The following is a 13,450-nucleotide window of genomic DNA, read 5'->3' on the forward strand; positions in this document are numbered from 1 at the left end:
TCTTGATCCCAAAAAAGGACGGGTCCCTCAGACCCATACTGAACCTCAGACCCCTCAATCAGTACATTCTATCAGAACACTTTCACATGCTAACACTGCAGCAGGTTCTACCATTGCTCAGTCAGGGAGATTTCCTTGCAACATTAGATCTGAAGGATGCATACTTTCATATTCCGCTACACCCGTCAACACAGAAAATACCTCAGATTCACCATTCAAAATCAGCATTACCAATTCAAGGTCCTCCCTTTCGGAGTAACGACGGCACCCAGGGTGTTTACATAGTGCCTGGCGACAGTGGCGGCACATCTACGGAGACAAAACATTCACATCTACCCTTATCTGGACGACCGGCTTATGCTGCCCACATTTTCCACACCATTCACCTTCTTCACGATCTGGGATTCTCACTGAATTACCCGAAGTCCCACCTGCAACCCGCCCACATACGGCAGTATCTGGGTGCGACGATAGACACTCTGGCAGCCAAAGCACAGCCAAATTCAGTGAGGATCAGCAGCATTCAATCGCTGATACAGAAATTCAGACCTCAACACTCGCTTCAGGCACGAGTGTTCATGCAGTTGCTAGGCATGATGGCCTCCTGCATCTTCACAGTCCCGCACGCGAGACTACATATGCGTCCGCTTCAGGAGTTCTTAGCACGTCAGTGGAATCTGGCTCACGGACAGTTGAAAGACCCTAGTGTTGGTGACCGGTCGTGCATACAACTCTCTGCATTGGTGGAATCCACAAAACCTTTGCAAGGGACGACCGTTCCAGGAGCCTGTGCCACAGATCATTCTGACGACGGACGCATCTCTCCAGGGTTGGGGAGCTCATGTACTCCACTACACTGTGCAGGGATTATGGACAACGCAGCAAAAGAAGATGCACATCAACCTTCTAGAGCTGATGGCTATCTTCATGCGATGAAAGCATTCAAGGTACATCTGTGTAACAAGGTCGTGTTGATCCGGACGGACAACATGACGGCCATGTACTACATACAGAAGCAGGGAGGAACACACTCTCCACAGTTGTCTCATCTGGCTCAGAGCATGTGGGAGTGGGCCATTCAGAGGAACATCTTCCTCATGGCAGAACACCTCCCAGGCAAGGACAATCAGATGGCGGACCTGCTCAGCAGGTACAGCCACCAAATGCACGAGTGGGAGATACATCCATCAGTACTCCACCCGTACTTCCAGCGGTGGGGTCATCCAGAGATAGACCTGTTCGCCACAAAGGAAAACGCCAAATGCCGAAGCTTTGCTGCCAGGTTCCCACACCCACAGTCGTAGGGCAATGCGATATGGATGAACTGGTCAGGCATATTTGCGTACTCTTTTCCCCCAGCACCTCTAATACCGCTGGTGGCACGCAAGCTGAAGCAACACTCGATGACGCTCATCCTGGTTGCTCCGACGTGGGCACGCCAACCATGGTACACCACGTTTCTGGAACTATCCGTGGTAGCGCATCAAAGACTGCACCTCACACCCAGGCTTTTGACGCAGAGCCATGGCGACATTCAGCACCCAGATCCGCAACAGCTCAACCTGGCGATCTGGCTCCTGAGGTCTTAGAATTTGGCTACCTCAATTTGCCTCCAGACTGTATGGATATCATAAGGGAGGCAAGAAAGCCCACCACCAGAGCATGCTATGCGGCGTAATGGAAGCGGTTTGTCATTTACTGTGCAGACCACAACATCAACCCACTGGACACCTCTACTCACAACATCATTTGTTATCTGGTACATCTATACAAATGCAATCTGGCCTATGCTTCCATTCGCATACATTTGTCCGCAATAGCAGCTTATTTACAAAACAGGGAGCATCTCTCGCTTTTCAGAGTGCCAGCCATTAAAGCCTTTTAAGAAGGACTCAAACGAGTCATTCCTCCCCGGACCCCGCCAGCTCCTGAATGGAACCTAAATGTGGTCCTCACCAGACTGATGGGTCCACCTTTTGAGCCTCTACATTCCTGCGAGATTCAGTTCTTGAAGTAGAAAGTGGCTTTCCTGATAGCAATTACTTCACTGCGACGCGTTAGTGAACTCCAGGCACTAACTGTCCAAGAGCCATTCATACAAATTCACTCCAACAGGGTAGTGCTTCGCACCAACCCAAAATTTCTGCCTAAGGTAGTTTCGCAGTTTCATATCAATCCAACTATTGAACTGCCCGTGTTCTTCCAAATTCCTGAGTCCGTGGCGGAGAGGATGCTCCAAGCACTAGACGTCAAAAGAGCCTTAATGTACTACATTGATAGGACCAAAGATTTTCGAAAAACGAAACAACTGTTTGTTGCCTTATCGCCACAGCACAAAGGCAACCCCATTTCCAAAGCAGGTATAGCCAGGTGGATCGTTAAGTGCGTTCAAATTTGCTATGAAAAAGCCAAGCACACTTTAACGGTCCCCACACGGGCCCACTCCACCTGCAAGTTGAGGGCCTCCATGGCTTTCCTTGGAAATATACCTTTAGAAGACATATGTAGAGCAGCCACATGGTCTACCACACACACATGTACGAAACACTACTGTGTAGATGTGCACTCCAAACAGCAGGCAGCTGTAGGGCAGGCTGTTCTAAAAACACTGCTGCAGCTGGCACAGGCGGCCGCCGCTAATGGAGGGACTGCTATGTATTATATGCACAGATATGAATTCAGCAGCCCACATGCCTCGAACCGAATATGCTACTTACCAGTGCGCATCTGTTCTTGGCTTGTAGGGCTGCTGACATTCATATCGCTCCCCGGCGCCTGTAGCGGCTGCAGCACTCATAATTACTCTTAGCATGGTCCTCACTCACGGTGTTACACTCCATCCAATGGCTAAAAACAATCTGGGGATGGAGTCGATGCCTATGCGCACTGTAGTCCAGGGGAGGAGCCACCTATCTCATGATACTTCGAAGACTCTTCCAGGACAACAATGTGCGATCATCCGGACCCAACACTAGGGGGCGATCTATGCACAGATATGAATGTCAGCAACCCTACATGCCAAGAACAGATGCATACTGGTAAGTAGCATATTCGTTCCAAATCCCCGTCCTGCCGCCCCACCGGCGTTACCTGCGGTTCACTGTAGGCCAAGAGCACTTTCAGTTTACCGTGCTCCCCTTCGGCCATACCAGCGCCCCACGGGTGTTCACAAAAGTGATGGCGGTGGTCGCAGCTCATCTGCGCTGGTTAGGGGTGTCATTCTTCCCCTACCTAGACGACTGGTTGTTGAAGGCGGGCTCGTCCCAGACAGTAGTCAGCCACCTCCAGACTACGGCCGACCTCCTGCATTTGCTGGGGTTCTCCATCAATGTGCCGAAGTCGCACCTGGTCCCTCTCAGAAGCTCCTCTTCATCGGAGCAGTTCTCGACTTGGCGCAGTTTCGGGTTTACCCTCCTGAACAGCGGGTTCGGGATATACAGGCTCTGATTCCCATCTTCCAGCCGTTATCCCGAGTCTCGGTCAGGTTGACGCTGCGGCTTCTGGGGCTGATGGCCTCCTGCATCCTTCTGGTGCATCACGCCAGGTGGCGGATGAGGGCTCTGCAGTGGGACCTGAAGTTTCAGTGGGCCCAGCATCAGGGCAACCTGTCCGATCATTTCTTGATCTCAGAGGGCACTGCGAGACAACTTCAGTGGTGGCTCATGGACAGCGACTGGGTTAGTGGCAGATCCCTCTTCCTACCCCACCCGGAGCACGTGATTGTGACGAACGCGTCCCTCCAGGGCTGGGGAGGCCACATGGGAGAGGCGCAGATCAGAGGCCTCTGGTCTCCGGCGGAGTCCCGGCTCCATATCAACCTTTTGGAGCTGCGGGCGATTCATCTAGCACTGAAGGCATTCCTCCCCTCTGTCCGGGGGAGTGTAGTGCAGGTGTTCACGGAAAACACCACCGCCATGTGGTACTGCAACAGACAAGGCAGGGTGGGGTTGTGGACCCTATGCCAGGAGGCTCTGTGCCTCTGGCAGTGGCTGGAACATCAGGGCGTAACCCTGGTGGTTCAACACCTGGAAGCTCTCTGAATGCCAGGGCGGACGAACTCAGCCGTCGGTGCATGATGGATCACGAATGGCGTCTGAACTCGGACGTGGCGCAAGGCCTCTTTCAGCAATGGGGAGAGCCTTGGTTAGATCTATTTGCCACAGAAGAGAACGCGCAATGTCATCAGTTCTGCGCGTTGGAATTTCCAAGGCGGCACTCGCTCGGAGACGCTTTTCGTCGCGAGTGGAGTTGCGGTCTATTGTACGCCTTTCCGCCTATACCACTTCTGCCCAGAGTGCTGAAGAAGATCAGGCGCGACCGGGCCCAGGTTATCCTTGTGGCTCCAGACTGGGCGCAAAGATACTGGTATCCCAAGCTACTCAGCATGTCAGTCGATCCCCCGATTTGTCTGCCTCTTCGGGAGGACCTTCTGTCGCAGCACCCGAACCTGTCCAGTCTCCATCTACAAGCTTGGAGATTGAGCGGCGGCAGTTGAGGCCATTTGACTTGTGTCCCGAAGTCTGTGATATCATTCTGGCAGCCAGGCGTCCCTCCACAAAGTCGGTATACGCCTGCAGGTGGAACAGATTTGTGGCATGGTGCACAGCAAAGACCCTCTCTCTGCACCCCTTTTTGAAGTTCTACTCTTCCTTCTTTCACTTGCCCAGCAGGGCTCTACTCTGGGCATTCTTACGGGGCACCTTTCTGTTCTTTCCGCCTTCTTACGGCTTCCTGATCAGCCTTTCTTATTCAAGTCCCCCATTATTAATAGATTTCTGAAGGGCATCACACACATGTTCCCTCCTGTTCCCTACCCGATGCCCCAGTGGGACTTGAATCTTGTACTCACTTATATAATGTGTGCTCCCTTTGAGCCGCTCCATAACTGTCCTCTCCGTCTTCTTACTCTGAAGACTGCTTTCCTGGTTGCCATCACCTCTGCCAGGAGAGTGAGTGAGCTCCAGGCTCTTTCTTCTACTCCACCTTTCCTCTCTGTTCATCCGGACAAGGTGGTGTTGCGTACACGACCTTCCTTTCTGCCCAAGGTTGTCACGGCCTTCCACATCGGGCAGTCCATCACCTTGCCCACCTTCTTTCCGCCTCCGCATCCCTCGAAAGAGGAAGAGAGACTCCACCGGCTGGACCCGAAACGTGCGCTCTCTTATTACTTGGATCGCACACGCCAGTTCCGGGTGGATGACCAACTCTTTGTTGGTTACGTGGGCGCGAAGAAGGGAAAGGCGGTACACAAGAGGATCATTTCACGGTGGATCATCTTGTGTATTCAGGCATGTTACTCCATGGCCAAAAAGGAGCCCCCTGTTGGATTGTGGGCTCATTCCACTCGTGCCACAGCAACAACAACTGCCCTAGGCCGAGGAGTCCCCTTACAGGACATTTGTCAGGCAGCTACGTGGGCCTCGCTGCACACGTTCGTAAGACACTACTGCCTGGACAGTCAAGTCTGGAGGGATGGCTTCTTTGGCCGTTCCGTCCTCCAGGACTTTCTGGTGTGATATTAGTTCGCAGACCCACCACCGGGGTTGGTATTGCTGGGGTATCTATTCTAAGGTAAAGAATCTTTCAGATGCACAAGTTACTACTTGTGTAACAATATATCTGTAAGAGACATTAGTTAGTGATAGATTCCTTACCGACCCACCCATCCTCCCCGTTCTGCGAACCAATATCTAGGGTTAAGGTCATCCGCTTTCAGGGCCCTAGTTTCATGGCACCAGTGTTGGTTCTATCATGGCTCTGCGTATCTGGCGCGGAAAAGCTGTGTACAATAAGTATACAGAGGATCCCTGGAAAGCACAATTCATTCACTCCTTCACACTAGAAACAATCATTGGTCATAAACTATTTTATACCGTTCACAGACTTTTTTTTATTAAAACAAAAGAAAACATACATAAATAGGTAAAACTCAATGCATTACAGAATTAATGTTGTCATTTAAAAACACAAGGAAAGAACAGTCCATACAGTAGATAAAAATCACAATTACAAATTAATTCACCAATTTATATGTGTAAATCAATATAAGGCCTAACATATGACAAGGTATCAACAGATCCTAACCTCAAGCATAACAGTTTACTGTAAAGAAACAATGTCAACAGTGTGAATTCGAAATTAAACCCCCAAGAGTCAAAAGCAACCGTTACAGTTATTAATTATAAGATTCATAAAGCCCTGCTGATAGTTTTCGAACAAATCTCTTTTTTCTTTTTTTTGATCTTATACCAGAGATTTACTGGGCTTGAATTCTATGTGCAAAGAAAAAAGCGTCGACGCGTTTCGGTGTCACTGCCCTTGGATATCGGCACACCTTCCTCAGGACAATCATTCAAGTCCCTTGGGGTAAAACTCACGTATCCTCCTTAAAGAAGGTGTTATTCTTTAAAGAAAGTCTCTATCTTCATGGATTATGGAGACATCAGATCCACATTGAGCTCAGTATCTTTACAATATGTGGTCGTAAGAGGGAGGATATTCTCTTCTATTTTCTTCTCTTAGCTTCTGATTAAAATTCAGATCTCATGGCGTTTCCTCTGGATATGGGAATATACCTTGTTCAGTGTGAGGCCCTGTATTTTTTTGAATAGCCTTTTCCCCGTGGCGTCCCTCTCCCTTTTTAAGATTATCCCCTGTTCCGAACAACGCAGAGAAGCAGACGTACCCGTGGCGAGTCTAGATGTATCTGTATATCAAGGTCAGGCATCACCCTTGACGAGTCACTCACCGCCATTCAAAGGTGTGGGGATAATCTTCAAAAGGGAGAGGAACGCCATGGGGAAAAGGCTATTCAAAAAAATACAGGGCCTCACACTGAACAAGGTATATTCCCATATCCAGAGGAAACGCCATGAGATCTGAATTTTAATCAGAAGCTAAGAGAAGAAAATAGAAGAGAATATCCTCCCTCTTACGACCACATATTGTAAAGATACTGAGCTCAATGTGGATCTGATGTCTCCATAATCCATGAAGATAGAGACTTTCTTTAAAGAATTACAGCTTCTTTAAGGAGGATACGTGAGTTTTACCCCAAGGGACTTGAATGATTGTCCTGAGGAAGGTGTGCCGATATCCAAGGGCAGTGACACCGAAACGCGTCGACGCTTTTTTCTTTGCACATAGAATTCAAGCCCAGTAAATCTCTGGTATAAGATCAAAAAAAAGAAAAAAGAGATTTGTTCGAAAACTATCAGCAGGGCTTTATGAATCTTATAATTAATAACTGTAATGGTTGCTTTTGACTCTTGGGGGTTTAATTTCGAATTCACACTGTTGACATTGTTTCTTTACAGTAAACTGTTATGCTTGAGGTTAGGATCTGTTGATACCTTGTCATATGTTAGGCCTTATATTTATTTACACATATAAATTGGTGAATTAATTTGTAATTGTGATTTTTATCTACTGTATGGACTGTTTTTTCCTTGTGTTTTTAAATGACAACATTAATTCTGTAATGCATTGAGTTTTACCTATTTATGTATGTTTTCTTTTGTTTTAATAAAAAAAAGTCTGTGAACGGTATAAAATAGTTTATGACCAATGATTGTTTCTAGTGTGAAGGAGTGAATGAATTGTGCTTTCCAGGGATCCTCTGTATACTTATTGTCTATAGCACCCTGTTCCCTGGAACTTGTGGGGTCTTCTCTCTTGTTATTAACTTGATAGCGGAAAAGCTGTGTATCAGAACTGACGTCAGCGCGCATGGGCGGCGTCTAAATACTCCAACGACGTCATTCCGGCGCTAACGATGCAGACGACGGACGCGGAGCCGCAGACGACGCCTACCGACGCGCAGGGGTATTGCTACGCAAACATTTCCGGATCCAGTCTGTCGCCTGGGGATATTCTAAGGTAAGGAATCTATCACTAACTAATGTCTCTTACAGATATATCGTTACACAAGTAGTAACTTGTGCATTACTTCATGAGCACCCAAAGGGTTAAGGAAAGTCAGGGGACCAAGCTTGTAATGAGAGCCAAATCTCCACATCACTGGCCCCATACATTTTTGTTCTTCAGTGCCTCTAAGCAGTAATATGCATCAGTGACCCTGAAGAGCAAGTTGATACTAGAGGTGGGTGATAAGTTCCACTTTAGCCGGTGGAGTTTTGCCCTCGCCATGTTATGGGAAAACTCCTCCAACCACAGCGTGGTGGTGTTTTTTCCTCATGCGCAGCTCACCAGCATTACTTTGGCAAGTGCAAGAGAGAATTTGCGCCCCCCTTGTGCAATTTTTGGGTGCTAGAATGTCTCCCGGAGAGATTGCTCAATTTGGGAGGACGCGCCAGGTAGTGAATGTTTGCGTTGAGAAAACTGCCACATGAGTAGAAAATCTACTGGAGTAGCAGAAAGAAACAGGGCCTTTCGTGTTGATTGTACAGTTCGGAACTAGCTCCTGGCGCTAAATCTAAGTGCAAGCAGCGCAACATGCCAAATCCGCCCACTCCTGGAACTCCGCAGAATCTCGCCTAGTGGATACTTTATCTAACTGTAGAATCCTCCCCTTAGAATGCACCCCAAGTGCCTGACTGTATATGAAAATCTTTCCATAGCAGTGCCCCAGTGCACAGCTCCACACTGCTCCAGAAGTGATGGAACGCAGTTGCATATAATTGCCACCCATGTGCGCTGATATCAGTTTTTTGTCTTTTCCCTTTCTGCATCCTGAGACACAAAATGTGGAGTATTGTTGGCAACAGTGTGCTGTATACTAACTTGGGACTTTTTAAATAATATGAGGCCATTCCACAGAATATGACGATGGTAAGGCAGTAAGGAATCTGAAGTTAGAGTATCCACCAGAAAGTTTCACTGAAAGTAAGTAACTTCTTATCAATACTTCTAACCACAAATTCCTCACCTAAGAATAGCAGTGCCTTGCAAGGTGGAGGGTCTTTGGAGTGGATTCAGACCAAACATTCTTGCTAGATCAAGCGTGGGAAATGTCCTTCCCACTGGACCTAACTTTCTATGCAATAGTGCTTTCTGAACATATGTACAGACATCCATGTTGCAGCATGGCAGATGTCAAGGACAGGCACTCTGCATGCCAACGCAGTACTAGCACCAGTTAGCCGTGGTGGAATGGTCTCTCATACCTTCCGAAGGCTGAGTCTTGGGCAGTGCATAGCAGATGTTAATACAGAGGGCTACCCTTTATTCACTCCAGAGAATTGCGCAGAAAGCTGATTGTTTCTTCAACGACCCTGGGTATGGTCAATGTAGAAGCTCTAATTCCCTTTTATGGCCTAACCAATGGCACCTCTCCTCTTTCTAGGGCCGTGGGTTTGCAAAACATGCTGGTAATGTGATGGAATGCCTAATGTGGAAGGGAGTTCAACTTTCTATCCTCTGTACCAACTTGTCCGGGCAATAAGATGGTGTAAGGTGGTTGTACCGAAAGTGCCTGAAAGTCATTCACACTAGACCTGACATTATTGCAATTATACTCAGGAGATTAAGCGATCAGTTATACATCAGCTCAAAGGGCGTACACTTAAGAAATGTCAAGACTAAGTTAAGGTACCTTTGTGGCTGCCAAATTATTTCTGAGGGAACATGTGTGTCAAACCTTTAATAAATCTCATCACAGCAGGTGATTTAAACAAGGGATGATTGGTTCTGAGAGTGTAGAAAGGCCAAAAAGGACCGACATATAGCCTCTAATAATGCCCAGTACTGGGCCTAAGAAAAAACAAAAATCCAACAGCTTTGCCTGTAAGCAGTCAGTCTTGGGAACGACAGACAAAGCCACCCATTTATCCCAGTGCCTAGAATAAGTGTATTTTGTGGAAGGCCCGTCAAGTTCATGCATTTAGATGAAGATTTCCTTGATTGGGGTGGGGAACCTTTCCCTTTTGCTGAAGCAGGAGGTTTTTGCAAAGTGACAGTCTGATCATAGACTAGAAACACATTCCCAGAAGCTGTGGCACCACACATATCATGCCCAATTCAAAGCAGATAGGAATATTTTGCGCCCAGTCATTCCTGACCTTTTTCAAAACTTAGGGTAGAAGAGTCAGCGGCACAAAGGCGTATAGGAGTCCCCTGTTCCATTCTGCCAGAATGCATTTCCTAACGATCTCCACTGCAAAAATTCCAATATGCAAAAATGTCAATACTTCCCATACTTGGTGGTCGTGAACAGTTCTAAGCAGGGTTTCCCCCACTATTGGAAGAAGTCCTGGACCACCTTGGGATGTAGACGCCACTTGTAATCCACCAGATGCCGCCTGCTCAGTTCATCCACCCTGGCAACAGGGACCTAGTCAGGAAAATTACTTTATTTTCCAGCCACCTTCAGAAATGTAGAGCCTCCTAATACAGGACCCAGAACCCCATTTCTCTGTCCTTGTTGCAGCACTACAGGGCAGTGATCTTGTTTGAGAACCTGCACCAGCCTCACCTTGATGGACACAACAAGGCTTTCAGAGCCAAATTAATGGCCCACAACTCCAGCAGATTAATCTGGAACCAGTCTTCTCCTGGAGACCAGAGTCCAAGGATCTCCACCTCCCCCTGATGACCTTTCCAGTCCAGTAAGGATGTGTCAGTCACCACTGTCAGCTCTAGGTGTTTAAGGGACTGGGGTCTGCCATTGGGCCAACTGCGGTTCAGAATCCACCACTGTAAATCTTGAGCTGTTTTCTCTGTGAGCTTGATGGCATTGGTCAGATTGTCTTGATGCTGGGCCCGTGGAACTTTAAATTCGATTGGAGAGCCCACATGGCAAAGGCGACTGGGAAGATGCAGCAGGCTAATAGGTCAAGAAGCACTAAAGCTGCTCTCACTGTGATCCAGGATTGAGCATGAAAAATCTGGATCATAGCCCGATGTCCTTTTCTTGTTATGGTGGAGGTAAATCCCTGAATTGCACTGTGTCCATGATTGCTCCAATGAATCGAAGCCTCTGCAGGTCAGGTGGAACATTGTCTTGTTTATAGTGAACCCCAATAAAAGTCAAAACATTCTCTGTCATCCGGAGGTTGTCCACAACTGGATGTGGTGATCCTGCTTTGAACAGCCAGTCATCGAGGTACAAGAATACTGGTATCCCCGACCTCTAAAGAGGGACAGTTATCACTGCCACCAAATTCGTGAACACCTGTGAGGGGGGTCTTGTGAGGCAGAAGGGGATCACAGCAAACTTGAAATGCTACTGGCCTTCCTTGAACCGCAGATAACGTCTGTGGAACTGCAGGACAAGTATATGAAAATACACAACCTGCAATTGCAAGGAAACCATCCAGTAGCCCAGGTCCTGACCCAACCGGATCTGGGCCAGCGTGAATATTTAGTATTTGTCCTTCCGCAGGAAGGCATTCAGAGGCCAAAAGTCTAGAATAAGCCTGAGACCCGGGTCCTTCTTTAGAATAAGGAAATCGCGAGAGCAACAGTCTCCTCCTCCTTTCGAGTCTGACAAAGGACGACAGTAGTTCTGAGACTCTCCTTGCAATCCATAGTATCCAGACCTGCGCAGATAACATATTTGGCCATGTTGTGTTCCTCAAGGTTGTCTGAGCCAAAAAGCCTCTGTTGTCTTCTAGTACGACCAGCAAGGTCTCACTGGCCATGTCCCAAATGGCATGTGTGTAAAACCCATCAAACAAGCAGCATTTAGGAAGCACAGTGGTAAACTGGCAGAGACAAAATGTGCTTGCTAAAAGCATCACTCCTCTTGGATTCACTATCCTGAGGAGTGGTTGGAAATAAGGTAGGGTTCACCTTAGTGGTTGAGGCCTGTACTGTAAGACTGGATAAATCGGGGTCACCAGGCACCTGTCTGTGTTGCCTAGTCTCCTGTCCATTTAATAGCAGGTAAGGACAAGACTTCAACCAGGTGACTATCAAAGTATCTCTAGCAAGACTAACAAAGAACAAGTGTAGGCAACTATTTTATTGAATACAGTCAGAAGCTTTCACACTAACATTTATTTTGTGACTATAATTAGTGAATGGAAAAATGCCACCATCATTCCCTTGTTCAAGAAACTATCCACTGACCCATCCATGTTTTTCAACTACTGACCCATTTCCCTCCTACCATACCAGGCAAAGGTCTTAGAGAAACTAATAACTGATGCTTTAACGACCACCACAGCAACCACCAGTTCCCCGACACACGCAGTACGGATTCAGGTTCAACCACAGTACAGAAATAGCACTCATTGCCGCCACAGACGATAGCCGCATGATCCTTGACAGATGAGACACTGCTTCTCTCATTCTTCTGGACCTCTCTGCAGCATTTCACATGGTCCCGCACCCTGTCCTCATCAGGTGCCTGCACGAAATTGGCACCCAAGGACGTGATCTTTCCTGGATCTGTCCACAAATTAATCTACAGAGTGCCTCATATTCATTGCTCAGACCTTCTCCGTTCAACACATACACGATCCCTCAGACCAGCATTATTCACACACATCAACATCCTCTCCTATGCTGACAACACGTCCTTCTTGGACAAGACTTTCAAAACAAGAAACAAGTTCACAGCCTGCATTACTGAAGTCTCTAAATGGAAGAAAGCCACCTGCCTCAAGCTCAACACCGACAAAACAGAAATAGTGATCTTCGGCAAGAACACCTCACCATGTGGCTGGCTGTACTCTGACCCACATCCACACCCACATCTAGCACACATGACAGGATTCTCGGAATAATCATCCACAAGAAACTGGACATGACTGCACAAGTCAACACCATCACTGCATCTTGCTTCCACACCCTGAAGGTGCAGAGAAAGATCTTCAAATGGCTTTCAAGCAACACTAAAAAAACTGTCAACCACACCCTAGTCACTCGCAATACAGACTATGGTAACACACTCTAAGCTGGAATAACCAAGCAATTCAGTGGAAAACTACAAACCATCCCAAACTGGGCAGCCAGGCTATGCTCAAACTATCACACAGAACTCACATCACATCACACCACACCTCAGGAAATGCTTTTATTTGCTCTGGCGGTTTACCAGAGACGATTCACTCACTCCCGACTCGATAATCCAATATGGAACTCAGAGGGATTGATCTATGCATCATTGCCTATTAAGAGCTGAATTGTGAGCTCCAATACTTTAGACCCTTGATTGAATGTCTCCCGGGCTCCTAAGGCCAGAATAATAAAGGCCATATTTTTACCTCTCGATACCACATTAATTGTCGGATTTAGACACCTACATTTGAGATCACATCTCACCATAAGCACAAGCTGTTTTCTATGCTTAGTCCTGATGAAGACCCGCAGTGATGTTTTTGAACTAAACACATAAAGGGTCGAAACGTTGACGATAATTATTGGTACTCCCTATTCCTATCTAGCCATTTTCGTTTCCAAGTTAAAAAGGACATTTGCCTGTGCAGCCATCTGTTTCCTTGGGACTCCTTAATGATTCATTTATGTAATCTTTGTATCATTGTAT

The 13,450-nt window shown here is 47.3% G+C and overlaps 1 protein-coding gene across 4 annotated transcripts in view; it reads left to right on the plus strand.

Annotated features, from left to right (window-relative positions):
- LCORL (ligand dependent nuclear receptor corepressor like) overlaps positions 1–13,450 on the plus strand; it is a 649,811-nt gene that overhangs the window by 620,152 nt on the left and 16,209 nt on the right. The window lies entirely within an intron of this gene.

The sequence above is a fragment of the Lissotriton vulgaris genome, chromosome 3_2 (genome assembly GCF_964263255.1).
Source record: "Lissotriton vulgaris chromosome 3_2, aLisVul1.2, whole genome shotgun sequence".
NCBI classification, from domain to species: domain Eukaryota; kingdom Metazoa; phylum Chordata; class Amphibia; order Caudata; family Salamandridae; genus Lissotriton; species Lissotriton vulgaris.